Genomic DNA, 18,004 nt, shown 5'->3' on the forward strand with positions numbered 1-18,004 from the left:
ATTTTAAAATCACTCCTAAACATGCACTAAAATAAAATGGGTTGTAGGTTGGGCTTTTTAAATGGTTGGGCTTAAATTTGAAACAAAAAATTAACTCACGTATCCCCTTCACGTATCTAGAAGTAGATACGCGTATCTGAAAATTAAAAATAAAAATAAAAAATCAGATACTTCAAATCACGTACAGATACGTATCTACCACGTATTCGTATCTGATACTGATTTTCTGCACAATTAGAAATATCTGTGCTTTCTAGAGTACAACCTAAGATATACTTTGTATTGAAATAATAAAGAAGGGGAGAGAAAACATCCAAGCTGTTTCCTCATGGTACTTAATTGGACTTTGAACTCTCTTTTCTTCCTTCTTAAAGACCCCAATACTTTTCAACCCACCAAGGTCCTAAAATATTGCCCTCTTTTCAGTCATTGGAGGCCAGCTATTTCTAAAGCATTGCTTTTCAATGCAATCTTTGTCACATCTTTCATTCCTAGGGCTACTTTTCTTCAATATTATTTAAAAAAAAAAAATTGAGAATTGAGATAGTTGGTTGATGTTATCATTATTTCATTACTATTCAAAGACTCGAGTTTTTTTTTTCGGTTCAACGGAAGTTGTTGTTCAAAGTTAAAGTGGAACCTTTTCCTTTGAGATCGAAAGTTTGACTCCCTTCCATAATGGTTGTACTAAAAAAAATGTAGTAAAAAATTTCTCGAGTTGAATAAGCTTTTCTTCCTCAGAAGAGCAAAGAGTATATTTCTCAACCTGCCAACCTATCTGTCTGTCCCTAATATGCTTGCCAACAACAGTTTTTTCCAAGCAAGATGCTTGAGGGGACGAGCGTGTCTCAGCTCTTAGACAAGATGAAGAAGATTCGAAAAAACTTAAAAAAAAAAAAAAAAAGTTGTTCAAAGGAAAAACGTGTATAAAAATGTAACTTATAGTATATTTCACCAAATGGATTTTTATGAATAGAAAAAATCACATCATTCTATCCCGTTATTTATACGTTACAACAATTTGATTATCTACGTCTTTATTAAAATATAAACGTGTTTAATTAACTAGTAATTTAAATACTTCATAAAGATTCAACAAATTATTGGAACATTATCTAGAAATAATTAAATGAATATTGATTGTGTAATTTAATTATAATATACATTTTTTTATTAATATAAAATATTTCTTATCTTAATTGTGAAGGGTTCAAGAGTTTGAAATGCATTATAATATAATGAAGATCCAATTTAGATAATTAAAAAGAAAATTACATAACTATTTAAAGATAAGGTTATACTCTTCTAAGACAAATCATCAACCACTAAATTCAACTCTATAATTGATATGGAAAAGAAAAGGAACCACAGTTACTTTTTAGTACATAAAAAAATCTGCATCAATAATATCATTAGCTTTTAAACAATAATTGCTTTTCATTTTTTCTCAAATAATAATAATAATAATAATAATAATAATAATAAATAAACAAACAAATAATTGGTTTCATTTTCTCTAGAATAAATTCTATCCACCAATTCAAGAAGCCCTTGTGTTTAATATTGGAGAGATATCTACTATATTATTGGTAGACTTGTCGATGGGAGATAGGTCAATCCAATTAATATTTAATTATCCGCTCATTTTTTAGTGGTTAATAATTTATTTATGATACTTTGTTTTATTTAAAAAAATATATAAATTATTTCAGTTGCTTTACTTTTACATATCAATAGAAAGATTTTGAAGAGATTCAAACTACATACTTGTGGAGAATATATATTTTATATTATATTATATATATATATATATATATATATATATATATTATTTATTGGTCTAAATTTTACATTAAATTAATTCATATTAAACTTTGATATAGTATATCATATACTCTTATAATTTGAGTTTGAATCTGAAGTCATATGTTTATTGATTTTTAATACATAATGAATTAAGTAACTACATAAAAATAAGAATTTCCACCTTATTTTTGGACCATCAAAAGAGTTCAAAATTATTGGTTAACTTTTTTTGGGAATTTTATTTTTCGATCAAAGTGCTGAATGTTGACACATGATAACACTTCCAATGTTGTGTACTACTCCATCCTAAGATACATTTGGCTACGAAATCAAATATTTATGCACACATCACTATTACCAACAATTATTGGTGACTTTACTCCTATCCATAAGTAAAAGTGACAAAACAAATAAACAACACGATAATAAAGCTCGTAATTGACATGTATTCTATTCTTTAAGGTCAAATGGTCAAATCTTCAATCTTTCACTAAAAAAAAAAAATCAGATAAACACCATATGAATGATAATTCCTTTAAGAAAAAGTTTCACGATAAAAGTACAAGAACAACGTAAAGAAAGCGGTGGATTTTTTTAGATGGAAAGTCTAGTTGCATATTAATTTTTTAAAAAACATCATTATGAATAATATACCGCTAAACACATTTATGAAAATCTAAGTTTAAACTAATAAACCATATTAGAAATTGATTGTTTTTTTTTTCTCTTTTTCCATAGACTACAATAGAGAGAGAGCTCTATAGTCTTAAAAATGTGTATGTTTTATAATGAATAAATGGTGGGCCTTTATGAGACGACAAATTCCTTCTATGTCATGTCATTTGAGTATGAGGTCCATGACCTTGTAGTATTTTATGTAATGATAATTGAACTTCATATAGAGCCCATTTGCTCTCCATAATTATCATAAGATTTGTTCTCTTAAAAAAATATTTATTTTACTTTTTAAAAAACTAAAGTCATAAGTGAAATTGATAGTAAAAATTGATAATAGATATATTAAATTTATGAAAAATGAAAACAACTTGTATTTTTATGTTTAATGATAGTTTAATATGATATGAAAGCAAGATTTATTCTAATGATCTAAGACGTAAACGTAAAAACAAAAGTTAAAATGGTAGATAGTACTAATTTAAAAGGGAAAAAAGAGCTAATAATTGATAGATTTATAATTAGAGTGTTGAGGTTGGAGATTAGGTTTGAGCTGTGGAATTATTATTAGAAGGAACACAAAGGGGTTTTGGTTCCTTGACCCTTATGGGGAAAACTTTACAAATAATGGAAGTTCATAATTATAGTGTATATGTGCAATGAATGATATAACAAGCCATTATTTTAATTATTTGAATATTATGAAAGCCTCCATTTTTTTTTAATTCCTATATAAATTTTAGAACCATTAATTTTCTAAAAATATATATAAACATTCTTAAACTTTTGTTGTCTTCAAAAAAATTACAGATTACTCTTAATTTTATAAAACTTTCCTTGAGATAGAAATTCCTTTGAATTTAAAAGTTTTTGTTAAAAGGCCACCACTACACATCCTAATTTTTGCCTAAAATCTTTAGGATTTACTTGGTAGGTAATTCAAAATTTATTTTATGCTTCCAAATTTACTAAGTTTAACGAATAATGTAGGTGACATATATGTTTTCTTAAAAACTTGTTAAATTTTGTAATTCAAATTGTGCAAATTCATATCACAACATTTCTTTTTTATTTTTCATTGTATCCAAATTTTGAATTTAAAATTTTAAAATAAATATTTATATTTAAAAGATTAAAATTTTAATAAATGTAGTATTTCAAGTTATAGATTCAATCCTCTTTTAGTTTTTCAAAAAATTATTTTTTGTAAGATCTAAAATTATTTTTTGTAAGATCAAGATATCTTTAATATAAAAAATGGTAATTCCAGGTTATAAACTCAATCCATTTTTAGTTTAAAGAAAACTCAATTTATTTTTTGTAAGACTAAAATATCTATAATATAAAAAATCTATGATGTTGTGAAATAACAATTATACAATTTTTTTTTTTCAAATAAGCACTCCATAAATTAATTAATAATAGTTTATAATCAACCTATTATTTATTAAATAGATGTACTATAGCTAATTTTATGATTTATAAATATATTATATTAATTACTATTTAAACAAGTTTAAATTGGGTTCAAATTTTTGAATTGATTGCTAATAGTACATATTTGAAAACACTAAAGTAAAATATTGTTTACATATCAATAGGCTTTAAAGGATTTCTATTCCAATGGTGATTTTTAGACTTTTATAAAATGTCAAGGGGAATATTGAAATATTTTAAAGTATATGCGTACTTTTTAAACAAATGAGAAAGTTTAGGAGTTTTTTATTATGGGTGACTTTTCAAATAAAATCGTAACTAAAAGTCTAAATTGCTTGGCCTTTGTAAGTGTAGATGTTCAATGGAAAATTAACAAATATAAAACAAATTTAGGGGGTTAAAAGAATTTAGAGGGAAATTTATACAGATAACCTCTATTTAAGGGCCCACTTGAAATTTGGTCTCACTTTAAAAAACGCTCGAAATTTGGTCTTCTGTTTATGTCAGTCGCGTATGAAAGTACCGTTTTGACCCCATAACGCATGTGAGGCCAGGCGAAATCTAGATTTCTCGCTCTTTCCTCTTGTTCCTCCATCTCATTCCTCTCACTCCATCTCGTTCCCCAATTCACTTTGCTCTCCTTCATTTTTTTCCTTGATTTTTCCTTCTTTTAAATTCTTCTTCTTACTTCTTCCTCTTGCTTCTTCCTCTCACTTCTTTCTCTCGTTTCTTCCTCTAGCTTATTCCTCATCAATTTTATAGTTTTTTCTTTGAGTTTTTTTTTTCCTTTATTCGAATTCTCACTCTTACTTCTTCTTATTCATGCTCCAACTTACATCTTTGTTTCGAGAAGAAAAAGAAGACGTTGACATAAACAGAAGAAATCATCGGAAAAGGAAGGCAACTGAAGAAAAGAGGGTGGGAAGGAAATCTCGTCAAAAAAGAAAAAAGAAAAATCGCTGAAAAACAAAGGGTGTCATTAATAGAAGAAATCACCGGAAAAGGAAAAAAAAAAGAAGAAGAAAAAGAAGAAGAAAGGTAGAAAAAAGGGGGGAAATTTTGCAAAAGGGAGGAGGAAGAAAGAAGAATGAAGAAGGGTTAAAATGGTAAATTCACAAGATGATGACAACAACAGAAGGCCAAAAATTGAGCAAATTGAAAAGTAAGGCTAAATTTTGAGATGACTCTTAGGCCATCGGTACCAATTTCCCGAGTTTTGGGATGAGTTTTTAAAATAAAAATTTTTGGGACAAATAGACACATGAAATGTCCAATTGTCCCTTAGGTGTATTGAAAAAACCTGATGACCCAAAAAACCAATCAATCCAACCCAACCCGTGTGGTTTAGGTTGGGTTGGGTTCAAATTAGGGTTTGGCAATGGGGCCGGGGCGAGGCAGGAGGCGTCCCTCGTCCCGGCCCCGTGGGGGAAATTCACCCCATCTCCGCGGTGGGGACGAGGCGGGGATTCCCATACTAGTTTCCCCACGGGGAATCTCCTACCATATTCAATTTAGGGCCTTTTTCTTTTTTAGTTTTTTAAGTTTGGGCTTGGCTTCTTGGGCTTAAAGTTAAAAATTGGATATTTAATATTGGGCTTTAATCCAACACTATACATTTAAACATATATATAAATAAATTATTTTATATATTATAAATATATATTTATAAAATATAAATATATCAAATTGGGGTCGAGGATTAATCGAGATCGGGGACGAGGTCCAAATTTTTTTTCGGTTTGACCCATCCCCAGTCAAACCGGGGATTCCCTGCCTCGATCGAGGCTGGTTTCCGCGGGGAATTTTGCCAACCCTAGTTCAAATAAATAAAAAATTTATGGGTTGGGTTGGTTCATGGGCTCATCTAAATAACCTGAACCAACCTGATTAACTTTAAAACGTATATTTTTGTGTACTTACGAGATATATATATATATATTAGTTTCATTTAGTTTCTTTATGCTTTTTATAATTTATTCTTCAACAACTCCTAAAGTAGGTTTGTAGCACATTGGAAAGAAATTTTCATTATGTAAATTGACATTGAGTTTTGAATTTTAATTCAATATATGAAAACAACTAATTTTTTTTACATATTAACATTTTACTTATTTTTAGAAAAAAAATTAAATAAATAACCTGAGTAATCCGAACCAACCCAACCTAACCATTTTCATGGTTGGGTTGGGTTGGATTGGGTTTATTTTTTTAATAAGGGTTGGTTGAAGAAATTTAAAACTCAAACAATTGGGTTGGGTCTAAAATGTCCTGAAACCCAACCTAATCCAACCTGCGAACACCCCTAATTTGATGTTTGAATTATGCCTAATTTTTAAGATTTTGTTGGATAATAAATTTATTTTGAATTATTTTTAGATAAACTTCGCTAGTTTACTAATTATTTCGTTGTTTAGATACCATTTGTTAATCATTTGGATTTTTTTTCTAGTTTTGAAAAATTAACCTAGAAACATTCATTTTCACCTTTAAATTTTTTGCTTCGTTGTCTATTTTTTTTATCAATATTTTAAAAAACATAGCTAAATTTGAAAATTAAAAATAGTTCTAAACAACTTGTTTTTGTTTTTTGAAATTTGGTTAAGAATTAAATTTTTTTCACTTAAGAAATATGACAATCGTTAAGGCAATCATTATTAGGCATCCAATTATTAAAATGATCGAAATTGAAGGAAGTGCACGTTTAGGATAAAGATTGGCCACGACTACTTCATCTTAATTTTAATTTTTTAGAAAATAATTTTTTTTAACATATATATTACTGTGTGCATTTACACTCTTGGATAATGAGATTTTGAGTTAAAGTACCAAGTTGGCTCCCAAATTTTCAAATAACATTTTTTGCCACGTCTTGTGACCATTTTGTTTTGTTTTTTTTTTTTGGAAAAGAGTACGCTTACTTTAAAAAAAAAAACACCAAAAATAAAATAGTTAAAAAACCGTAAAAATAAATATTATAAGGTCAAAATTATAAAGACAAATTGTCAGAGATTTAATAAACATTATTTTTATTTCTTTTAAAGAATTTTTATCAAGTGAACTATAAATTTTCAATCTTTAACCATTTTTTTGGTTATTAAATAAAATTTCCTAAATTTTAATCTTTGTCCTTGTTATTATTATTAGTATCAACATTTAATTAAATAAGATATTAGGTCCCCATGTTATTTTTTTTTAAAAAATTGATTGTTGACTGCATAATCTTAAAAATAACATTCAAGAATGTAAAAAAGTATTAAAAATTTAATTAAATAACATAATAATTAAAAGTGATAGTTTTAATTCCTTTTTTTTTTATGAATTATTATTACTATTATTTTATCTTCTTATTCATGGAGATCTATCTTCAAACATGAGCCACCTACTATTTATGAGTATTTTTCTATAGAAGGAAAAGTCAAATCAACACTATTGTAAATGACATAAAAATACATACCACGGGAGGATTGAAAAGAATCACATAAAGGGCAACAACTGCCCTTAAAAAAATGCCCCATATGGCCAAGTGTCATGGGCTGGAAGCGCGACTATGCATATAGTCTAAAATTTTTCCCATGCAGCGTCAAGGCAGCCTTGACGAGCCTAGAGCGTGGACCCGGTTCTTCCCCAAACAGGAACCTACTAAATCTCATGAACCCTATAATGGGTTGTGTGGCTAACTCACATTTAGAAGCGATGGAGAGAGTACACTTATGAAAATAACTCTTTATTCACAAAGGGTTATAAAAACCACAACAGGGGGGGCACTAATTACAAGACCAACTTAGAGAGTTTACAAACAGAGAGTAATTCATTAAATACCTAAAGTGAATGTGATGTCTTGATAATCCCAAGACTATCACTATTTATATTAGTGGCAGGAGCCTAAAATCGTGGAAGTAGTGGAGGAGTGACCCAAGTGGGGTTTAACTGCCCACTTTCCTTACCTTTAGGGCCACTACCCATGTCCCACGTTCTCTTCCTTTTAGGAAGGGATATGCCCACTAATTTCTTTATTTTAGCTCCCAAAATCCCACTTACTAAATTTAGGACACCACTACCCTATTTTATAGGAAGCCATTATCCTAATAAATGAGTACTAGTCCTTAGAAGCCTTCTTCAATGTGTAACTTCAGCCCACGCTTGGCACATGGTCTTCACGCACTTGAAAAGTCACCTAACCCTTCAAGGGTCATGTGCGCATCAAATGCATTACTCACGCGTGGCTGCAAAGATAACCATCGAACAACATCTCTCATGCACATTGCTTCGTGCATGTGCTGCCATTCAGATGCCTGGTGCGTGCCTAGGACACCCGTGTGTTCGCTTGGTGCGTGCGCACCTAGTGTTGCCTCATTATGTGCCACATCATGTCCGTATGGGCATATGCGCCATGCGCGTGCTGTTGGGTTTTATGTTCTAAAACTCGTGATTTGTAAATAATAAAACTTATTCTGAAAATTCAATAAGTTGTTGTTGTATATATGTTTTGCTTATTGGAAATCCAATAAACTTAAAAGACCCATGACTATTACATGAGTACTTGAACTTTATGTAGAGACATAAAAGTGGATCAGATTCGAGTAAATAATCAAAATAATCTATAGTATATGAAAAGGTTGGGTGTCTTATTCTGGTAACACTATTGGACGCGGCCAACTCTGTAGTTGTTACAAACAGTTCTAAAATGCTACAAACGAAGTGATCCTAATTCGTACATATAATGACATGAGGAGTGGGAACTAGGTTTGTACAAGATCGGACCACAAAACCAGTCACTCTTACTTTATAACGCTGTTTACTATTTAAGACTAACTATTTCAAAACGATGACCTAGGTAACTTGACCTTAATTCTAAGCTCACTATGATCTCCTGTTTATTCGGGATTATTCTTAGATTTACATAGGTGAAGGTTGGCTCAATAACGCCGGCTCAATAAACTTCCATTCAGGGGTAAGACCGAGTAGATAACTGGGGAAATAAGGTGCAGGAAGGAATTCACTCCTACTCGTTTTTAAGGATAGTAAAGAGGTTGTTCCCTTAAGTGCTGACTTCGAGTCTTAAACAAGGGGCCTCACCCTCCCATTGGCCCGAGAGGGACTCGGTTTGTTGATTGGATCACAAATTAATTGTTCATTAGAGAATAAGTGGGACTTAAGGAACAAGAGGTAATGTCACATCCTGCCCCGTGCCCGCACTCCTGAGCCCGAGGAGAGGCATGATATTAACTGATGCTACTTTGATTAACCTACAAGTTTCTTTTAATAACCTTACTTATAACAGCAGTGGGAAATATTACATGCTTTTATTAGAAACTAGTTTACAAACTCAAGTTACATTTACATGAAAGACCTTATCCTGACAACCAATCTCATTTAATACTATTTCTAGACTTGTGGCAGACCTTAACCAACATCGCAACTTGGACTCGCCAGCTACCTGCAAGAGAAACATAGAGATAAACCATGAGCTTTACTGTAAACTCCTGAACTTAGGTTCCTTAGATAAGCATTTAGCCAAAGGAATGTTATATTACATATTTATTAAATAGAAATTCATGTTGTTTATAGGAATTATGAAGGAAGGAAAAAAAAAAAATATATCAAATGAAGAAACTCAATCATTAGTCTGCTAGAGGCACTAAGTGTGGAGTGACGTGGCAATTAATTCCTTGAACTCAGGAAGCGGCAAGAAGATTAAAAAGGAAAGTGAAACTTCAACAGCATGGTTTTAGCAATCGACAGGAGTAAATTTAGCGAATTCAGTGCCATTTGAAAGCTGGGAGAATCTAGTTTTCAAGGTTGTTCTGCTGGAGAAAGATTACAAGAGGAGAAGAACAAAAGTGGAGAATTTGCAGAACCATGGATTAATCAAGGCCTGAGGTGAATTTTGGAAGTTCCAGGTCAAATTATAAAGAATTATGGGCTGAAATTTTAAGGTAAACTCAAATCTAAACAAGTTTGTAGAAGGAAGTTTCTTGAAAAGAGCTCTGGATTTTGAGTTATGAATTTTTGAAATTATAACAGGGAATTGGTGCATAAGCAGACAGCTGCTTGTGAGGAACAAGTAAGCAGTTCATCAGGGAGAATTATAGCGAGATTTGGGCATGAGGATCTCATTTATAAAGGAAATCTCGCTGATTTTGTAAGGAGGATCTCGCTCTAGGGGGAAATCTCGCTAGGAATTGAGGTGAGTATCGCTAAGAATTTCACAGGAAAAGCTTGATCTCGCTCTAGAGGATCTCGCTGGTATCGCTCTAGGGGATCTCGCTGGTATCACTCTAGGGGATCTCGCTAGCATCGCTCCAGGGGATCTCGCTAGCATCGCTCAGGGGATCTCGCTAGCATCGCTCAGGGGATCTCGCTAGCATCGCTCAGGGGATCTCGCTAGCATCGCTCAGGGGGATCTCGCTGACCTCGCTCAGGAGGATCTCGCCAGTAGAGCTGTCTGTATTGATGGAAGTTCCTTTAATAAATGAATTATTTGAGATATTTTACTAGGAATTCTAATTAGTTTAATCGGGAATTATATCTTTTCAGGCCAAGAAGAGCTAGGGGAAGCGTATAAACCAATAAGAGCCTGACAAACTGTGAGTAACTCCTGTCTCTTATACACATCTAGATGTGTATAAGAGACAGGCACGTAGGAAGTTATGAATGAGAAACCGAAGTATGGGTTTCTTGGTTGGTAATAAAGGTTTGGGAGCTAGAGCGTTTAGGCTCGTTCTCAACTAGGGAATAATAATGTTTAATGATGTCTGAGAATGGTTTACAACGACATATAGAGACAAATGCTTGAGTTTACGCATTGGTATATTTACATGTTTATAGTGATGCTACGCTTGTTGCATTATAATTCTATAGTCACTCACTGAGCTTTTAGCTCATAGAATTTCTGTGTTTTCTTTTTTCAGGTAGCGGCCAGTTTCCTCAAGGTTGATTCTACTGCTGCTTGCCACCGAAAGACTCGGCTTATTAAAAAACATAGGTTGATAATCCGTTTATGTACACATTTTTTGTGAGGGACTAGGGTTTCTATAGAAATTTTTGGGCCACCTGTGAATATTTTTCTATAAAAGTGACGTTTTGGCTGTATGCTTGTAATTATGTAATCTTCGTAAGAACTTAAGGGGGAGGTTAGCTGTTTGCGTATATTACTAATTAAATGAATAGGTTTGTATCTAGATTAGAAGGCTTGGGTGGTGAGTTCTGGCAGTAGGGCTAGTAGCTACCACGGTCATATCCTCTTCTAGAATAAAAGGGTAATCTGGGAGGGGGTGTGACATTTACAAAGTTCAATGAGTGGTAAAACAAATACAAGTCTTTCACAAGCATTATCACGAGATTCTCAGGCGACCCCTACCATACCATGAAGCTTTCAAAAATCCACCTACACACACGGTAGATGGTTAACATATCATCACTAAAATATCAACCTATGTGCATATAGTTCTCCCTTTCATGAGCTTAGAAGCTAGGCTCGTCAGCCCTCTGACCATCCCATTTCAAGGTTTCTCTATCCCACAGGCTCAGACACTAGACTCCTCGGTCCCCTGATCATCCTGTAAGGATTCATTTTGGGCTCAAGTTTTAGGTCCTTAGACCCCCTGACTATCCCAACGTCATACATATCTCATAGCATAACCTACAACATATTAATTCATAATATGCTTGAAAAAACAAAGGAAGAAACCACTCATCGTGATTTGGTGAGAACTTTCTTCGTAGTTCACCCGGTTTCCCTTGTTCCACCGTTGGACCCTATTTCAGGTTTAACTTTAAGCTTAGATTACTAACTCTTTCGAGCCTTATCTCAAGGCATTCTCTTTTCAAAAATGTGTGAAAATGTTTTAACTATAATACCTTAAAGTTTCACCTTGAAATTCCTTGGCGAAAGTTCCGAGTCGCAAGTTTATTCCTTCTAAGCACCTCTCGGTTTTCCTTGAATTTTACAGCCTTAGAGTTAGAATTGTGTTGAGGCAGCCCTCACACTGAAACTACACTTAATTTAGAAACTTTTTGTTCAAAAAGCACCTGATTTGCATGAGTAGTTTGGAAAAGCTTCTTGTTTAAAGTTAGCCTATGCATCTGTCCATACTACCTTGCACCCTTTGGCACCTTTGCTTGTGCCTCCGACCGAGCACTGCTTTCTCTTCTTCGAGTGTCTCTTATCCTTTCCTTTCTTTGTGGTTTCTAAGTACTTAATTGATGTGTGGGTGGAAGTGAGGCATTCTCCCACTTTTTTTTTTTTTAATGGCGTATCCATGGCTGGCCGAGGATAACGTACGAATGCCTTTACTCTTTTACCCGACACCTCCTCTTTTGATCACATCTAAGTGTTTTCCTTAGCAGTTGCCAACTTTCTGCTCCTATCACCTCCTGCTTGAGGTGTCTTCACCTCACACTCATCAACCGCAACCCTTTCATCAATGCAACTTTTTGTGTCTTCCTTGTAAGGGACCCAGATCTGTACGCATACAGGAAATTAAATATCAAATAATAAGCAGGACGAAATTTTATTTCAAAGGGGGTGGATATTAAGAAAAAAAAATAATAATAATAATAAAAAATAAATAAATTGAAAATTGGAAAACTTATTCATTATCCAAAGAGTAATGAATAAGGGAGCGAGCGGGAGCGAGAAAGTGGAGAGAAGCGAGAGCCACACCAGCGAGAAAACTGGAAAAACGAGATTCTGAGAAGAGAGCTGCGCGATCGAAGAAGAATTGGAGAGCGAAGAAACCCAGCGAGTGATGCTAGCGAGATTGAGGCTTGGTGAGAGTAGAAAAAGCGAGATCCTCCTGGAGAGAGAGCGTATGAAGGCTCAAATGAAACATTGAGAGGCGAGAACTGTAGTAGAGCTAGTTGCTACGTAGTTGGAGAGAGAGCAGAAGTATAAAGAGAGCTATTCTTAGGAGACCAGTAGAAAGAGCGGGAGCGAGAGCGAGAGAGGAGCGAGAGCGGGAGCGGGAGCAGGAGCGAGAGCAAGAACGAGAAAGCTGGAAGAGAGCGAGAGCGGGAAAGTTGGGAGAGAGCGAGACGGAAAGAAAAATTTGAGAGAGCGAGAGTGGAGAGAGCGAGAATTTTCAGCAAGAAAGCTCCAGTTAAATTCCTAGCGAGAAAACGGGAGAGAGCGAGATTTTAAGAGCAGAGTGAGCGAGATTTGACAGAAGCGCAAATTATGCGTTGAATTTGGCCACGATCTTATAGATTATAACATGGATAAAACCCTGAAATTGAATACAAACAAAGAATGATGACGTAAGGGCAAACATTAGCCAAAATTAGTGTCTTATTGAGAGGAATCCATAAACCATAAGTATTTTAAAGAAGCCACCTGTACGATGATTTGTCACACTGAAGAAGAGCTGAAAACTACTATAAATAGGACCATTTGCCGAAATGTTATAACCCATTCTCAAAACAAATCTCAGTAACATAGTATCGTGTGAAAAAGTAAGTGTGAGTGAGAAGTTCTGTGAAGAAGAGAAAGCTCGGGTAAGTGTTGCCAAATTTCTTCTTTTGATTTAAAAAGGGAAAACTCTGCTGAGAAAATCATAAAGAATAATAAGGAATAATTAGATCACAGTCAAGGTAAGTAGTTTATTCTACCCTCTCTTTAAATGTTCTATGGTAGTGTACTTTATTATAATTGCATGGTTATGTTAATTGTTATATTGCATTACATGTTTAGAACACGTTTCTCTACAAAGGCCCCATGCATTATGTTTGTTCACGATTACGTTAAAACCAAGTTTTAATTAGGTGTAAGTTATGCTTCCAGGTCTAATCTTAAATGGTTATGTTTAATGGTTGATGTTGGATTGCGATTCTGGCCCTACTGACCTGCATGACCCGCCAATCATCAGATGGGTTAGTTTCCGCTAAGTCCTCATCTTCCTATCAGTGCGGAAAGATTTATGTTGAAAGCATAACGTTATTGCTAATGGTTGATGTTGGTGATGCGATTCTGGCCCCTACTGACTGCATGATCCCGCTAATCATCAGATGGGTTAGTTTCCGCTTAAGTCCTCATCTTCTTATCAGGGCGGAAAGATTTTATGTTGGAAGCAAATTTTTATGCTAATGGTTGATGTTGGATGCGACTCCTGGCCCTACTGACTGCATGACCCGCTAATCATCAGATGGGTTAAGTTTCGCTTAGGTTCTCATCTTCAATCAGGGCGGGAGAGATTTATTGGATACATAACCAACCACCACATGTATTATACGTTTTCGGTCCAATCATATGTTTCATGACATGTTGCTTGTGATTGTGCATTTGGTCACTACCCTACGTGAGAACTACTTACTGGGTATATTATGTACTTATCCTATATTTTTACAGACTTTGTAGGTAAGAACACATGTAGAGGGCGAGTTGGACGTCACTCGCAAATGGCCAACCAATCAAACTCACTATTAATGCACATGCATTTTGTACCACCACGCTAATGTTTTATGGAATCCTGGTGTTTTGATAAAATAAATTCTAATAATAGGTTTTTCTAATCTAATTAATAAAATTTTAGATATTTCTTGTGGAAATTCAAGCCAAAACTCAATCTCATGATAGGAAAATGTCTAGAGTATGCATGTCGTAGCAGTCGGGATCATAACGTTAAGGATTCAGCGGGCTTACATTCCCCTCCATAGCCAACACTTGAGGCTTAACTTTGCATGTCTGCTCGTGCACCACCTCATTTTTCTTAAGGCCTAAGACTCCTTCCAAACAACCAAACATGTCTGGATGACGTCCTTCATATACGCTCATCCTTCATATTGCGTCCATCCAACTCAATATGCGTTCAACTAGGATGATGACCAAAACCCCTTTCAATGCATACTACTAGCCTTGTACTATGTGCCTACAATGCCCTCGGATATCCAACGATAGCATATCACCATCGCATAGCACCCTTGGGTCAACTTGGTTCTCAACTCAACACCTCAAGGAATAGCTCACCATACCTAGGTTCTTGCTAACGTATCTCTTATGACCAACGCAACCACTTATGAAACCTTGGTACCGCAAGCCCCAACAATGCAAGGGCAAATCACTATGCGTCCATCTTAGCTCGTTCCATCGCATAGCTCATACCTTAGCAAGGCCGCCGCATCCATCATATCCATCGTATCCATTGCCGTAGGCCATCGCATGCTACCAATGCACTCATTCGGCCGCATATACACATACCATCAGTCGCATCATCACATGCCCTTGGCCTCACACTCTCGAGTAGCAAGGCTGCGACAGGCCACTAACGCATAACACTGTCGCATGACATCAACACATAGCACCGTCGCATGTCATCAACACATAGCACCGCCGCATGTTATCAACGCATAGCGTTGCCACATCCTATCGCATTGACGCATAACATCAGCGTGTGACATCAATGCATAGTGCTACCGCATACCATCGACGCACACTTTCGGCCGCACATTTGAAAACGTGAGCTAGAATCCCAGTGAATGACTTAATAAAACATAAATCTCATGCTTAAACTAAAAGCTCGAAAACATAATACTAGAACTAAAATATACCAAGCAACCGTGTACATAAAACCTTTACAACCATTGTATCTGAAACCTGAATCTTAATTGAGACCCTTACTTCGATCTCTTCATACTGAGCTATTGTTAGGAGGGACCCTATGTCGATCTCTTTAAAAATATATCGATGGGCACCTTAAGCAACTTCCTCTAAACATTAGCATTGATAACTACTCTTAAACACCATTAAACATCATTATTTCTTAGTTGAGAACGAGCATACCTCGCTCTAGCTCCCAACGTCTATTATCGGCCATGAGACCCATGCTTCGGCCTCTCTTTGCTGGTTTATGGCCTAGGAGACCTATACTTCAGCCTTTCCTTCAAAACTACCCACGTGTAAGTGGAGGTTTCTATGTACCGTCAACACCTTAGGTACATTTATTCATATACCTTTCTTACCTTCAGTACTCCTCTTTATTGTGTTTAGGAATATCAACGCATGTACTTTAGCAATCTTAGGTATATAAACATAGCATATCAAGCTTAGTTTTAACCCCAACGCATGCTTCATACTTTATAAAATAAGTTGGTTTAAATCGTGTTGAACTTGCTTATAAAAACTATTAGCATGCTTTAGATATGGAAAACATACTTGAAAAATTCATACATTAGTAACATCATGCGTTGATAAACATTTATAAGCATTAGCAATTTCAAACTATCCTTCTAGCCTAGGAGAAGATATGACTGCCTTTATCCTTAGTTGAGAGTGAACTACTAGATCTAACCCTCAACGTCAACCTTAGTCGGGGAGAACCCTTTTGCTCAATCTCTCAATGTCAACCTTAGTCGGGGAGAACCCTTTTGCTCAATCCCTCGACGTTGTATTACCTACGTGCACGTGGTTATAACTGAGTACCATCATACCTTGGGTACTTCTATTCAGATACCTTCTCACATGTCCTTCAGTATCGAGCTGCTAAGATACCTTCTCAAACGTCCTTTGGTATTAAGTTGGTCCGGTACCTTCTCGAATGTCCTTCGATACCAAGTTGGTCAGATACCTTATCAAATTCCCTTCAGTATCTGGTTGGGCGGATACCTTCTCAAATGTCCTTCGGTATCGCGTTTTAGGTAAAACTAGTCATAAACATTTAGTTGAACACTAAGGCTTAATGCTCAAATCATCATACTAGTTCCTCCATCATACTAGCTTATCATAAAAATGGAGTTACTTAAACATCCTGAAAGTATTTGGACAAGATAACATATTTACATCATGTCAATTCCATGGAAAACATGCTTTACTTAGCATGAGAAACAGTTTCACAAATACGTTGCTTGGCACTTCATTTAAACACTTAGCATGAGGAATATCTTCAAAGAAATCATTGTTTCTAACACTTAGCATGAGAAATAACTTCAAGGAAATCATGGTTTCTAAATCATTAAAACATCAATTCATCACATAGTCACTCACAGCTCGTTGGTCTCTTAACGGGTTATACACCTCTCCTAGCTCTTTTTGGCCTGAAAGGACATAATTCCCGATTAAACTACTTAGAATTCCTAGCAAAATACCTCAAATAGAACTTTCATCATCAAAGACAGCTTTACCAGCGAGATACTCGTCATGAGTGAGATCCTCATGAGCGAGATCCTCCTCATGAGTGAGATCCTTTCATCCTAGTGATACTCACTTTTCCAGCGAGATTCAACCCAATTTCTAGCGAGATTCCCTTCTAGAGCGAGATTCTCATCACAAAATTAGCGAGATTTCCTTCATTAGTGAGATCCTCATCATAAAATCTTCTTATAATCTCCACGGTGAGCTATTTGCTTGTTCTTCCCAAGCAGCTGTCTGCTTATGCACAGATTCTCTGTTACCACTTTAAAAATTTATAACTCAAAATCCAGACCTCTTTTGAAGAAACTTCCTTCTATAAACATGTTTATAATTGAGTTAAATTTTTTATCTTAAAATTTTAGCCAAAAATTTCTTATAGTTTGGCCTAGAGCTTCCAATCTTCACCTCAGGCCTTGATTAACCCGAGATTCTGTCTCTTCTATAATTTCATCACTTTTTGTTCTTCTTCTCCTGCAATCTTTCTCCAGCAAGATAACCTTGAAAACTAGATTTTCCCAGCTTTCAAATGACACCGATTTCACTAAATTTTCTCATGTAGATTGCCGAAACCAAGCTTTCGAATACCTCTTCCTTTTAATCTTCCTGCCGCTTCCCGAATTCAAGGATTAACCGCCACGTGCTAAACCAATAAGTGAGTTTCCTTATTTAATATTTTTTTCTTTTCCTTTCTCCATAACTTCTATAAATAACAATAATTTTCACTTATTAAATATTTAATATATCATTCCTTTGGCTAAACATACTTGTTTAGGAACTTAGAATTCGGGGTTTACACTTAGCTACACAAGAGCTTATTTCTTCTTGCTTCCATCCTCTAACCCTTCTAAGATATGGCTTCATTTAACTCATTAGGAGACATCTCATTACTTACTCTTACTTATAGTAATTAGGGTTTGGGTTTTATACATCTCTTCGGCCGCAAACCATCGACCGCATTGCAGT

Source organism: Benincasa hispida, chromosome 3 (genome assembly GCF_009727055.1).
Source record: "Benincasa hispida cultivar B227 chromosome 3, ASM972705v1, whole genome shotgun sequence".
In the NCBI taxonomy this organism is placed as follows: domain Eukaryota; kingdom Viridiplantae; phylum Streptophyta; class Magnoliopsida; order Cucurbitales; family Cucurbitaceae; genus Benincasa; species Benincasa hispida.